At 40.3% G+C, this 15,098-nt stretch overlaps 1 long non-coding RNA gene across 1 annotated transcript; it reads left to right on the forward strand.

Moving 5' to 3' along the window:
* Positions 1 to 9,443: 9,443 nt before the first annotated feature.
* LOC138170029 (uncharacterized) lies at positions 9,444 to 14,063 on the forward strand. Its single transcript, XR_011170513.1, has 3 exons — positions 9,444 to 9,644; positions 11,361 to 11,455; positions 13,783 to 14,063. It is a non-coding gene; the product is annotated as an uncharacterized lncRNA (long non-coding RNA).
* The last annotated feature ends 1,035 nt before the right edge of the window (positions 14,064 to 15,098 follow it).

The following is a 15,098-nucleotide window of genomic DNA, read 5'->3' on the forward strand; positions in this document are numbered from 1 at the left end:
AGTGTTAACACATATAGTACCTAGTTCTGGATTGCTGTGAAGATCAAATTAGATAATGTATATAAAGTACATTGTAAACCTTAAAGAATTGAATGAATGGAAGTTATTACTATGAATTATGACTTATTTTACATTCCCTGTTTTCCCTTGTTCTCCACCTAGTTAAGTTTAACTCAATTGGAGACAATTGAGACAGGAAAAAAAAATCTGTTTTTATAATTCTTGCTATTGACTAACTTTAGTCTCTTCTTTAATGGCCCTCAAATACTGATTTTTCACATTGCCCTCATCCCCAGCTTTCAGAAAATGATGGAGAACTAGTTCCCTAAAGCAAAAATGTCTTCTCTCAGAACCAGGGAAGCAGCTGTGGGCAGAGAGGAAAGGTGTGGAAGAAGCCATTGGTACATGACTAGAATACTAGACCTGAAGTCAAGAGAGTTTAGTGTTAGTCCTTCCTCCCTGTCCCTGACCCTCAGTTTCAACATTTTCTGTTTACATGACCATGCTAAAGTCACAGAATCTTAAAATTTAAGGCAACTTTCTGAACCTCAGTCATTTTATTTCATCTATTGGTATAATAATATCTATACTATCTACCACATGGGGTTCTTGTGAGAACCAAATCAATGAGATTCAGCAAGAGGCATCAAGAGAACCTCTACTCTGTTTTATGGGTATGTCCCTCCAATCCATGTAGTGAAATTCCAGGATATTTACATTTGCCAAAAAGTGACCATCTCCCATAGAGCGAGACTTGTGCATCAGTGCTTTGCTAGGAAAGCATGAGGCAGTCTAGTCTTTATGTTCCAGGAAAAACAGAATGAGTGCAATAGGATATTAGCATGTTTCCGCTTCTTCTCAGTGTTCATGCACATCTTTGAGGCTTTTGTGTCTCACAAGTTTCTTTTGTCAGATGGAATAAAAACAGTACCCTCTTGGGAGGGGACCCTACTACTTCCTTCTGGAGAGACCCTGGACATGAGCCATATTTAAGACTGTTTTTAGAGATTTTCCTGGAGGAATCTAGGTTAAAGCATTAATAAACCAAAGAGAAACATGCCCATTTGGAATAGAGGGAGGCTCCCATAATTGAGTACATGTGAACCCAATGTTCCCTGAAAGCACCCCCACCCCGAGGCCACAGGTACCAACGTATGTGAAGTGTTTTGTAAAATGTAAAACACTATCTAAATAATAACATTATTACTAGAATCATCTATCTTCCATATTCAGAACAGTCATCCTGGTCTTTTAGTACCTTGGGTTAGATTCTATAGCCTACCTTCACATGTTTTTGGACATGCATAACATGATGTTTTACAGCCAGGCAAAGTACACAGATAACTATATGTTATGATTTCAGGAATATCAAGAAGTCTTTCTTCTGCGGATGGAATCTGAATGCAAAATGAGGCATCCTTTTTTGAAACTTTCTTTATTTTTCTTATTTTCTTTTTCTTTCTTTTTCTGGTCTGTGTTCTCTTTTGTAACATAGTAATGTGTAAATATATTTTGATGACTTCACATGAATTGTCTATACCAAAGTGCTTGACTTCTCAAGGAGGGAGGAGAAAAGGGAGGGAGGGAAGGAGGAAATTTGGAACTCAAAATTATTTTTAAAAATGAACATTAAAAATTTTAAAAATTGGGGTGGCCAGGTAGCACAGCAAGTAAGAACACCGGCTCCAGTGTTGGGATGACCTGGAGATCAAATCCTGGGCTCAGATACTTAGCACCACACCCAGAAATAACTGGCCGTGTAACCTTGAGCAAGTTACTTAACCCTGATTGCTTTAAAAAAAATTTTTTTAATATTGTTTTTACATATAATTGAGAAAAAAAAACATTCTTTAAAAATAGTCCCTCTTCCTTTCAAATTCCCTCCCTCACCAGTGCCACATATTCCACCAATGGATTTTTATTGTTTGGATCTAAGTTAAGTATGCTTTGTCAATATTTAAAACGGTGATTTTCTGAGAGGGGTCACACATTAAGCGCCATGGTCCTTTTACCTCAACATGGCAGTTACTTCCCTGGCACTGCAAAATGGGGGAAATGGGGCGAGATTCAAAGGTAAATCAGGCGCGCTACATATCTTCACGATCCCCTCAATCTAACAGGACGATATGTCACCTATCCATCTTTTTGTTTTGCCTTTTGGAGGGCAGTTGGGGTTAAGTAACCTGCCCAAGGTTACAAAGCTAGTTTTTTTGTGTGGGTGTTAAGTGTTTGAGGCCGGAACCGAACTGGGGTCCTCCTGACTCTGGGGCCGGTGCTTTACTCGCCGAGCCACCTACCCCCCCCCTCTCCATTTTGTGGAAGAAATTCAGATAACTATAGGTCATGTGATCACTGTGGTCATCTTAGGATTTGTTTAACTATTTTTTGGGAATACTACATGGGGTTATACAAAAGTAGGAAAAATTATAAAAAGTATATATTCTGGCATGTCAGAAATGGAAGAGGTATAGGCAATGAAAGGCATTAATACAACTTTTAAAAAAGAAATGCATTAGCAACACCTTGGGGGGCAATGCCTGGGGGGGGGGCCACCCACTCCATGGGTAGAGATTTGCTAAGGGGGCACAGCAGGCAAAGCCTGCCACATGGGCACCAGCTTCCTTCCCTACCCCCTCAGTCCCAATCAGCAGAGCCAGCTCGGACCTAGTGGCTTAATCAGAACCATATGGTTGATGGAGGGATTTCCACGCTTTCATTTAACCCTGTATCAGCCCTCTTAGAAATGTTAGGCAATCTTTGCTTTCCATTTCCCCAAGAGGAAGAATTTACTACAGCAATAGTAATGGGTTTACATTGTGGAGAGTTAGTGCTAAGGATTTAAGAGTGCTGGGGAGCAAGAATGACATTTGCTTCCTCCTAGAGATCTCACCCAGGAACCCATGGGCCATAGTAACTCTGCTGCTTCCAATCGGGGCCAGTAGCAGCATTCCAGCAAGACCCTCTCCATTCCTCTGGAGTCTCACTGTGTCTATCAGGAGAGCCTAGGATCATAGCGTTAGAGCTAAACGGCACCATTGAAGTCACCTAGTCTAATCTCATTTTATAGATGAGGAATCTGAGATGGAGAAAGGTTAAGTGATTTACACACAGAAAGTAAGTGTCAGAGCCAGGATGTCATACCAGTCCTCTCTCTCTCTCTCAATCTCTCTCTGTCTCTGTCTCTCTCTCTCTTCCTCTCTCTCTCTGTCTCTCCTCTCTCCTAATTCTCTCTCTCCTCTCATTCTCTCTCTCACTCTCTCTCCATATATATATATATATATATATATATATATATATATGAAATATTATATATATAATGTATATATTACATATAATCTCAATGGGCTCATTCTTCCCATCAGCATTTGTCTCTGCTCCATAGAAGACAATATATAACAAAGAAACTTAGAGGGGCTTTGACTCTGACCTTTCCAGGAAGGAAGAAATTACCTTTTCTCTACTTCCCCTGTTTAGTTAATTGCAACGTCAGACTGATTTTGCTCATTAAGTGTTTAGACTAATTGGAAGGAAAAACAAAAGTAATATCCAAACTACATCAGAATACATGATAGACATTTATGAAGCATTTACTACATGCCAAGTCCTGTGCCCAAGCACTTAGGATACAAATACAAAAGCCAGGCAGCTATCTTTGTGGAACTGACATTTGCAACAATTCTCCTATGCTCCCCCTTCTCTCAGACACTGTCACCTCACTGATGCAGGCCCTCATCATCTCATGCCTAGGCTCTAAGCTAGGCTTATAGCTTATTATTATAAGCTTATTATTGCAATAAGCTGATGGTTGGTCTTCTTGTCTCAAGTCTCTCTCCGTTCCAATCCATTCTCCTCTCAGTTGTCAAAGTGATTTCCTTAGGCACACACTTAAACCCATCACTCCCTATTCAATAAACTCAGTTGGCTCCCTATTACCTCAAGGATCAACTATAAAGTTGTCAACTATTAAGGCCCTTCATAACACAGTAACTTTTCAGTCTTTCTATACTTTATTATTTTCCATGTACTCTTATGACCCAGGAACATAGGTCTCCTTGCTATTCCTCTTAGAAGAAACTCCATGCCTCAACAATGCATTTTCACTGTCTGTCCCCAATGTCTGGAATTCTCTCCCTCCTCACCTCCACCTTCTGGCTTCCCTGACTTTTTTCACATTTCAACCAAAATCTTGCCTTCTGAAGGAAATCTTTCCCTATCTCCCTTGATGGGAGTGCCTTTCCTCTGAAATTATTTCCAATTTATTCTGTAAATATCTTGTTCACACATAGCTGTTTGCTGTTGTCCTTCCCCTCTACCATTAGATTATCAACTTCTTGAGGGCAGGGTCTATTTTTGCCCTTCTTTATACCCCCAGAATTTAGCACCTAATAAGTGCTTAATAGATGTTTGATTTGAAGATGAGACTAACAACATATATAGGAGAATAGCAACCAGATATAGAAGTCATGGTCTGTCTGAGAAGTCACAAGGATAGTGAGTGAAACAATATGAAAGTCCCTATTCTAGTATATATTCACTAACATTTTAATATGCATACACTGATTCACCCTTTCCAGATTCAATGACAGTGTTGATTTGGTTAGAATTTTCTGAGCAAGATATAGCAAGCGAAGTAAGGGGCCTTTGACCAAGCGAAAAGACTGCTTGGTGCCAGGACATGAAAAGCTCAAGTCGCTTAGATCTTTCCAAGCTTGGTTTTTGAAAACCAGAGTGGTGGCCTGGGGAAGGCTTTGTCTGAGGTTTGAGAACTGACCGTTGCTGGAGGCCTAACATGGAATAAACGGATCACTTCTCTGATTTGTAATGGCCACCTGTGCCCACCTTCATTTATCATCTCTCCCCTTTTAACCTCTCTAGAGGTTGGCTTTATGCCTATCCTAGTCAATTCTCCTTATCCCCTCTTACACCACACACACACCTCAAGGGGCAATTTGCTCCACTTTGCTATTAAGAAAGGCAAGTTTGTATTATCTGATCACTCACAATGAGGGCAGTTAAAGTGGCCCTTGCTGAGGATTTCCTATCAAAGCAGCTAATTGTGTCCCTAAGGGCTCCGAGAATGAAGACAGGCAGACCTTACAAAGCAGCAAGCAGGGCCCCCATGCCCTCTCTAGGAAATTGATATGATTTGAAAGGATTTGTCAAAAGAGGTATGTGAGGTTTTTGTTAACCTCCCTAGAAACTGAAGTGGAAGAGTGATTCTGGGAGGTGCTGTTAGCTGAATATAGTGGATCTGCAGGTTAGAGCCTCTGAGCCCTTCTTTGGCTTGGCTGAGAGACATCTGGAAGCATTCCACTGCCATGTTTTATTAGAACATTCAAGTCACCTCATTAAAGGCCATGGGGAGACTGGAAGAACCAGATGATTGCTATCAGATCAATCACAGATTCATCCCATGCCAGCTGTGTGCATCTCTATTTGTCATGTCAGTCCTTTAGCATGGCCACCAACTAAACAGGTTTCAAATGAGGTTTTTTAATCACTGTTTCCTAGGATTTGCAAAGAATGAGTTCTGTCACATTTTCCAGTCTTTACTGTTGAGTGACTGAGTAGATAAGGACCTAAGGCATCCATCAAATGACTCTTAATGAGGTTACTGGAAAGTGACAGATCCAAGATTTAGCCAGAAACCATTCCCGTTCTGTCTCCTCATTTTCTATCCAAGCCTAAAGACAGTTAAATGACAATCAAGGTATGTCCTCATATTGCTGAGGGAAGTAAGCAAAAGGAAATGGGGAATCACTGTATTAAAGCATTCTACCTAAAAAAAAAATGCCTCCCCCATATGAACTCCTCAAAATATCACTTTCCTTAGAAAAAAAGAGCTATATTTGGAGTTGTAGGGCCCAGGCTAGAGATGCCTGCCACTTACTAGCCATGTGATCTCAGGAAAGTCAATTAATTTCTTTAGGTCTTCCTCAACTGTAAAATAAAGTTGTGGGACTTGGTTGGACTAGACAGTCTCTAAGGTCTCCAACTTCAATGACAAAGAAACCCAACAAGTGATGTCACTGTGATGGACTCAAACAGAGCTAGAAGACTGAAATACAGGAAATTTTGGCTATCTTCCATAAAGTATCTCTCCTACCCTCTCACTGTTTTATTTACTGATATATATATATATATATATACATATATATATATATATATATATATATATATATGTGTGTGTGTGTGTGTGTGTGTGTGTGTGTGTGTGTGTGTTTGGACGAGGCTGTATTTTCAGGAGGGGTAGGGGGAGGAGGGTACTTTCAATTCTAGCTTCTTCCAGTGGTATTATCTCTGAAACACTCCAGGGGAAATGCCATTTCTTGGGTATGGAGAGACAGGGTATATCACTTCAGGCTTCCCCCCACACTCTTGATCTCATCCAACATCCATAAACAAAGCAAGGCCTGTCTGCCATGCCTTAATACTGAAATGTTGATGAGGGTGTGTAATAGAACATTGGCAGGCTTTAGACAAACAGAATTACAATATTTATATTAACGTTCACAATAGGCGTGGTCAATTAGGCAACATCTGGAGCCAGGGGCACACAAAAGCCTCATTATGGAAAACACACTAGATATATCTTTTGCAAATTTTGTGTTTGAAGGAAGAATTAATCACATTCCATCAAGTCATAGGAGGTCCTTCAATTAATGAAAAGATGACACCTTGAACACTTACCTAGAAATAAGCAGATAGTTAACTTTTGGAGCTAATCAAGAAACTTAATATGTCCAGGCTTAATCTTCATTTTTCCAACATGCTCTCTCTGGCCTTTCTTCACACTGAAAGAGAAACATTTATCCTCCAGTCACACAACTGGACTTTTCATTACTGTGTCTCTAAGGACCTCAACTGTATTATAAACTCTTTAGGAGAATAATCACCATGCCTTATTTCACTCTGTATGCTGTCCTCAGAACCAGCTAACCTAACACAGTACTTTGCACATAGCAGATATCTGATCTTGTCTGTTCCACACCTGTGATTTTAGCATGGCAGCTACTCTAAAAAATGTAAACTCCTTCTACAAATGCAGATTGGTAATTTATGTTTAATTTGTAGTTTTAGAAATAAGCCTGGGGCACCAACCTAGAACTGCTATGTGTAAGAGGCATTTGAACTCAAATTTTTCTTTAATGTGAGGCTAGCCCAACATCCACTAAGTCACAATGCCTTCATAAATAAGTACTTAATAAATGTTTAGTAAATGCTTCCAGTCACTCTAGGTTGAATTTTTTCCTTTTCTCCTGCAAAAATACTCTTGCCCTTCTGACTTTGCTGACTATATCCAGGATGCCATTTCATGAACTAGCCAGAATAAATAACATGTAGCTGAGCTGCTATCAGTATTTCATTCATACAGTGAAACACTGTGGTAAGAAGAACTAGACTTGGTATCAGGGAAACCCTGGGCTTTTCTCCTGTTTCTCACACTTAACTGCTGTATGACTGTGGGGAAGTCACCTAACCTTTCTGGATCTCACTGTCCTCATCAGTAAAATGGGGACAATCACACCTAAATACTCTAACAAAAAGGAGATGATGCAGAAAAAGTATTTTGTAAACATTAAGTCATATATAAATATCAGCTTTCATCATTAGTATTATTAGGCAGAGCAGAAAAAGGTTATTGACACAATAAGTCTACTTTACTGTTGATAATAAAAGCAAGCTTCCAATCAGACGCTTGAAAGTGGTCAAGGTGGTTTCTCGGGATGCTCTGTCTTTCAGGAGGCATTCAGAAGAGAAAAAGAGAACATTTTCTAGTTTTAGATAAAGGGAAAACATATCTCCATATTCTATAATGAACTTTTTAAATTATTTTAATCTTTTGAGCCAAATTATGTAGCTTTGCTCTAAAATAAACTGCATGGTAACACGAGCTATTATATCATTATAAATTAATTATAAATGCTAGGTATTATTATATCACCAGTCCCTGAAAGAGCTTTGCCAGAAGCCATTCCTAAGCTCCTGCCTTTGATTTCTCTTTCTTCTTGTTCATTGCCATAGCTCCTCCCTCTCCCCCTTTAATATTGAATCTTCTTTTTTGGCTTCCAGGCACAGGCAGTGGCAAGTAGGGAGGGGATGTTCTGAAGGGGTTTTCTTTAAGTGGGGAGCACACACAATAAGCCCTTGTCACAGAGCTTGTTCATGCCTTTAAGTTCCTGGCTGGTGAAATCCCTCCTGGAGTTGTCAGGAAGCACACTCAGAGGTCACTACAGAGGAAGCCTGTCTTGGTCCAGCACAATCAAAGATTCCGACTTCAAGGAAAGCTCAGGCAGACAGATGAGGACCCTTTGTTGGAATACAGTTGGGCACTTTTTAAAAGAGACACAAGAAGGAGAATCTTGTCTGATGATCATTTTTGTCTGAAGCTTCATGCCCCTGGGACTAGCTCAGTGATCATTTGTGTAATCTCTCAGTGGGATTCCCTTCATTAGCAAAAAGTCCCACAATCACTCCCTCTGCTCCCCCACTCCACTTTCTCCAATAAAGAAGGAACATCCTTTCTTTTGGAACAGAGGCTTTTAACTTGAACTCCATAGATAGATCTCAAGGGATCTGTGAACTTGAGTGTGAAAAAATTACATTTTTATTTTCACTGACCTCTAACTGAAATTCAGCATGTCTTTCACTAAGAATTTTTTCTTAAATAAAGCATCATTCTAAGAAAGTCTAGTGGTCTTCAACAGACTGCCAAAAGGGTCCATAATACAAGAAAGTTTAAGAACCCCTGCTTTAGAGATCCACCCTCAACCTTCTAAGACTTTCCACTAAGTAGATTTTCCAGAGAAACCAGTTAATTCAATGTATATATGTGTTTGGGAGAGTGAGGAGTAAGAGTGTAAGAGAGTTGAACAAACCAGTCATTTCAATGCTGCATGGACTCCAAAGCCAATTCAACTGAAATTCATACTTTTCAACCAGCTGGTTTAGCGTCTCTGAGACTTGTGTTTTTAGTACATGTCTCCATAAAACTGACTGAAAGCTGATTTTTTAACTCCATTCCATGCAAGGGTGAGATGGAGAGAGACAACACGGACCAGTTCAAAGAACGCTGGATTTGGAGTTTAAGGCCCCGGGCTTGACTCAATCACTTGCTTCTTACAACCGCCCTGAACTTGGGCAAGTTGCTTATTCTTCCTAGGTCTCAGTTTCCTATTCTGGGGGTGGGGGGTGGACAAGATGGCGTCTCATTCCTTCCAGCTGTAAATCTTTGAACTCATAAACATTCTTTCGCTGAATATCCATGTTCCAAGGAGACTGAGATGACCCAAGAACAGCAGGGCTGAACTAATTAAGGCAGGAGTGTGTCTGGTCATGCTCATTCTGTCCCTCACAAAACAAGAGGGAGAGAAGCTCAGAGGAGAAGATCTCTGGGAGAGCAAATAGGTGACCTCCCTCAGCAGGCTTTCCCGCTTTCAACTTTTCTCATTAAAAAGGGACATTTTTCACCTAGACATCCAACCGGGAGAATAAACCAGCAAGCCTGTTCTTTTCAGGCAGCTGGGCTAGGAAGTCCTAACTAAGGCTCCTCCCCGAAAAAGTGTGGGTGGCAGCGAGTGGCCCAAGCTCTGACGAGCTGCTTCATGGAGCCACAGCCAAGGGCCAGGGCAGCAGCTGGACAGGTGTGTTCCGGACCATCCGCGCCGCCCCTCCTCTCCTCCGTGGGCTTTATCTCTTTGGCGAGATTGCTCCCAGGGAATGGGTCCCCAGCTTAGCGTGAGCCCCACCCGAGGCGGATGGGTCTGCCATCTGCCCGGAGGAGCAGAATGGCAGCAGCGAACTGGCACGCAGGCCGGCTGGTGGGCACCTCCCGACGGGGGCGGCGGGAGCGACGGGGCAGGTGCACCTTAGCCTGCCACTGAGCAGTAAATTTCGTAATTACAGGTCACAGGAGGTGGAGGTGCCCTTTGATGTGAGAGACTTTCTTGCTGTTCCTACAGCGGATACAATTTGGCCAAGATATCAAATGCAGATAGTAAAAATTTAATTAAGAAATCAAAGCTTTTATCTGAACTTTTTTTTTTTTTAAGTACTGAGGCCAACAGGTTTCTTCAATCTGAGAAACTCCAGTTAGACATGAGAGGGAAAAAGCAGGGTCTTTGTAGTGCAGAAAACTTACAACCTTTCCTTGGAGATTGCTTCCAAAGATAAGACTTCTATTAACTGCCTGTTCTTTGTAAAGAGGCTTTCAGGCTTCCCTCCCTGCAAAGTGACTCCCTTCTTAAATGGCCTTTTACGTTTTGGGTTTTGTTTTTTTGTTTGTTTTGTTTTGGGGCGGGGGGGGGTTCTCTTATTAACTCTTTGTTCTCAAAACTATGTGTGTGTGTGTGTGTGTGTGTGTGTGAAGTCTATGGGGGTTTACTGTGTGGTCAGGAATTAGTCACCTAGGACTTTTTTTTTAATCGATCATTCAGTATTGATTCTTCAAAGTCTCATGAGACCATTTCAGAAGCAGCTTCAGATAAATTATTTTTAGATGTCAATTTTATCTGAGCTATCATGAGAAAAATACAAGGGCATGAGTCTAGAACAGGTTACCTAAACTTGGGCTCCTCTAACGTTCTTTAAAAATTTTTTTGATAATTATCTCATTATAAGTAGGTTTCTTGGTAATCCTAAGTATTTTATTTTATACATTTAAAAACATGATTCTGTGAAGGGGTCCTTAAACTTCACCAGAACGTCCAAGGTATCCATGACAAAAACAGAACAGAAAAAGGTTTAGAACCCTTAGCCTAGAAATGGATTTCCCATAAAAGGAATTTTTTTTTCCTAAGATGCAAAGACACAGTGCAAGGTAATGGGAAATTCACAAAACATTTTTTAACATACTTCTAAATAATCTCTTTTAAAAGAAAACAATAAAATCCTCACTCTGGACTAGTATTTCACAAGGTGCTCATCAATGTTCTAGGCACAAGCTATGGAAGGAGAAAATAGAAAAATAAAATAAACACCTCCATGTTTATATAGAGCTTTGTTTGCCAAGTGAGGCAACTTAGCATAGTGGATAAAACAGGTAAGCAGGGAAAATTTGGGGTCACTTAACACCTCTGTGTTACTGACCATAGTAGCAAATCATTTAACCACCCAGTGTACTCTAGGCAAGTCTTTGAAATTATAAGTCATAATGAAGGTGAAGTTCTCCATAACAACCACATCACAGGTCCAGACATTCACTGTCCCTACAAAGAGTTCTCCTGACAGCCACCCCATGAGGATACTGCCTCTGCCCTCAAAGATCTTGGGATCTACTTGGGGAGAAAAGACTAGCACAGGAGAATTAATGAACATAAACCCATGGTTAAAAACACTCTTATGTGCTTCAAACTTAAAAGGGTCATGGGAGTTTCAAAAAAAGGAAGATCCATGTTGCTGTAGGAGTCAAAGAAGACTCCATAGAAGAGGAGGAGAAATTTGAACTAGCTGAAAGGTAAGTGGGATGTGGCTAGGCAGATGGGAAGACCGATGGGTATTGCAGGAGACAGCATTAATGAAGATAGATGAAGGGATGAAGAAGAGGGATCAGACATGAAATCTGTGTACCCTCATTACCTTACACATTATAGGAACTTAATAAAGTTTGTTGAATTGAGTTAAACAGGACTGGACTGAAAGAATTCAAGACTTCAAAATGGTGGAGAGTTAATTGCAAAGATCACATGATCTCTCCCCTTTTGTGAGAATTCTGGTGAAGTCAGCTTCCTCTGTTTGCCTTCATCACTCTAGGACATTGGGAGCAGTAGAAAAGAGGAAAATAACCAGAGAGGGGAAAAGGTGACCATGTAAGCACCAAATGTGCCACTAAAAATTTAGTATGAGGTGAGCCACTTCAGCCTGCCCAGAGAATTCCTTCAAAGGTCTGTGTTAGAGCTCCTAAATGAGGTTTGGGCATAGGAACATTAATAAACTATTTGGGCAGCACATTTCCCAAAGTAAAGTACCTGCATGGGCAAGATATTCTAGGAGATAACATAAAGAAACTCTCCCAGAAAGGTTCAGAAACAGCTGTTCAAAGGACCCTCATCAGACTGCCCCCATCCCAGCCCAGCGCCACATCCTACTTTCTCTGCAGTTTTCATTCCCTTATGTCTGGAGTGTTTTCCTTTCTAAGTACAAGTAAGATTCAAGCAGTATTTGAAAATTGAAGCTATTAATTACAGCCAGGACTTAAGGTTTGGATGGCTATTTTGTTGGAATTGGAAGAAAAATTATAAAATATAAAAATACATAAAACAATGCAAAATATATTCAACATATATTAAAATTTTATATTTCAGACTAAAAGTGTGGCAATAAGAAATACAAAGAATACTGAAATATTCAAAATAGTGTACACTTAGAAAAGTTGTTTGGGCAGCTAGGTGGCACAATGAATAGAGTAACAGGCCTGGAGCCAGAAAGATTCACCTTCCTCAGTTCAAATCTGGTCTCAGATACTAGCTGTGTGACTCTGGGCAAGTCATTTAACTCTGCCTCAGTTTCCTCATCTGTAAAATAAACTGCAGAAGGAAATAGCAAACCCCTCCAGAACCTTTGCCAAGAAAACCTCAAATGGAGTCACAAAAAATCAGACACAACTGAATGACAAATTAAAGTTGCATTTTCTTCCTTTGTTATTTAATGGAAAAAGTAAAAAATAAAATAAAAACACTTAAAAAATCAACAGCACTGTAGGCTCCAATTTATTTCTTCAATTCACTCAGTCTACAATATATTTTACAGGAGAGGTTGCTTTGCTGTAAGGCTTGATTTTAATGCTATTTACTAATTCTCTGGCTGTTGTTTAATGTTTTAGGGCAGGGATTCTTTTTTTTTTGTCTGTGTATCCCCAGTTCCTCCAACATTTAGTAGGTGCTTAATAAATGCTTGTTGAATTGAACAGACTAAGAACTGTGAGAGAGCTAAGAACCAGGCCTAGGACATCCATACAGAATTTAGAAGAACACTCTACAATGAGGGATGTGCTCTCTGCCCAGTGCAGGGGAGAAGATAATCCATGTGCAGTCAGAAGAGGCAGATTTGAATCCTGGCACTACCCTTGTGACCTTTGCCAAGTCACTTCATCTCTGGGCCTCAGTTTCTTTCTTTGTAAAATTATGGTCTTGGATTAGATAAACTATATTAGATAAATTAGACAAATAGAATTGGGGATTAAGGGCATTTGTGAAGCCGAATGGGAAAAATGATGTCTTTTATTTTCACTAACTTCTAAATGAAATTTGGCATTTTCTTCAATTATTCAAACACATTATTCTGGAAGGGTCCAATGGACTTCAGTAGACTGCCCAAGTGGTCTATGACCCTAAAAAAAGGTTAAGATCCCTTGATTAAGAACCTCTTAATAATTCCTTTTGAGAGTTGACTTAAATTGTAGGCAATGGAGGATTGCAGGCTCAAAGATGTAAAGTTGGAAGGGAACATAGAAGTCATCTAGTCCAATCCCTTCATTTTGCAGATGGGGAAACTGAGGCACGGGTATTAAATGGCAAAAGGAATTAAGTGGCAGTGCTGGGATTCAAATCCACGTTGTCTGATTCCAGGTAATCTGATTACACTATGCCAAGCTGATTCTTCCACTCTACCATGACGTGTCTTCATTAAAGCTTCAGCTTCTATGGGAGTGGGTGTCAACCAGGTCATAATGGAAATCAAATTCTAGTCCAATGACCCAACAAGCTCACAATCTCCACTTACTCAGGGCTTCCTCTCAGGTTTGCTGAATGTACCCCATCTCATTTTCTTCTATTTGAGTTCCAGGTGGACATCTAACAAGATAGGAAAATTTTTATTACACCATCTGACTTGGCAGTGTCCTGGGAGAACAGAGCATTGACTTCCACTCTTCCAAAGAGACAAGGTACAAAAGCTAGTGCTTTACCTGAACTGGCCAAATGCCCAGTGCTTCTCTGAGGTCATCCCACTCTGCTTCTGTTGCAAAACTCAATTATTCATAACTCTGGCATTAATTTGATTATATCCCCCAAACAAATGATGAAAAATAATAAAAATAAGTATAAGAATGTTGTTGTTGTTCAATACTTTTAGTCATATCTGACTCTTCATGACCCCATTTGGATTTTTCTTGGCAAAGATAGTGGAGCTGTTTGCCATTTCCTTCTTCAGCTCATTTTACAGATGAGGAAACTGAGACAAACAGGGTTAAGTGACTTGCCCAGGGTTGTGACAAGTGCTCTATCCTCTGTGCCACCCAGGTGCCCTTAGGATAAGAATAGCTAACATTTATAAAACATGTTAAAGTTTGCAAAGTGTTTTCCAAATATTATCTCAATTGATTGCCACAGCAATTCTGGGAGGTAGGTGCTATTATTATCTCCATTTTGCAGATGGAGAAACTGAGGCAAATACAGGTTAAGTGACTTGCCTAAGGTTTCCCAGCTTGTAAGTATCAGAGGCCAGATTTGAACTCAAGTCTCTGTGACTCCAGGCCCAATGTCCCCTTGTCGCTTGCCTTCATTCTTAAAGAGGACCATGACATCAAAGAGGTCATACTATAACATTCAAGTGAATTGAATTTAAGGGAGGGAGGGCTGTCCAAAGTCACCAGCCTCATTTTCTCCTCTGAAACCATCTGGGTTCCATGGCAAGATATAGGTCAGAATGACTGGAGATGGCCCAGGATGCAGTGGAAGACCTTGGCCTTTTTTTAAGCTAAGGTCTTTAAGAGATCTCAGTTTGAGTAAGGCAACACCCATTCAATGATCAAGGCTAGTTAAGAAATGAGGCAGAGCATTATGAAAATGTCAAAGGACCCTGGTATTACATCATCCTCTAGGCACTCATTTCTGAAGATAAACAATGAAACTTAGTGAAAACAAATGACTGAAATGAGGAACTTTCTTGTGAATTTGATTTGTACCCTTGTACTTTCCAAAATCCTAAACCTCAGTTGTACAAGTCAGAGAATTCTAGGAAAGTTAGTTTCCTGTGTTGCTCTTCTCAGACTACCCAAGGATTCTGTGTATTGGAGAAGTTGAAGTGTGGGCTGTGATTCTGATGTAATCTACCACTTTCACACAAAATCCAAGAATGGACAACACATTTTAGACTGCCTT

This window comes from Petaurus breviceps, unplaced genomic scaffold (assembly GCF_028583685.1).
Source record: "Petaurus breviceps papuanus isolate PSGF00001 unplaced genomic scaffold, PetGlider_PUasm1.0 38, whole genome shotgun sequence".
Classification (NCBI taxonomy): domain Eukaryota; kingdom Metazoa; phylum Chordata; class Mammalia; order Diprotodontia; family Petauridae; genus Petaurus; species Petaurus breviceps.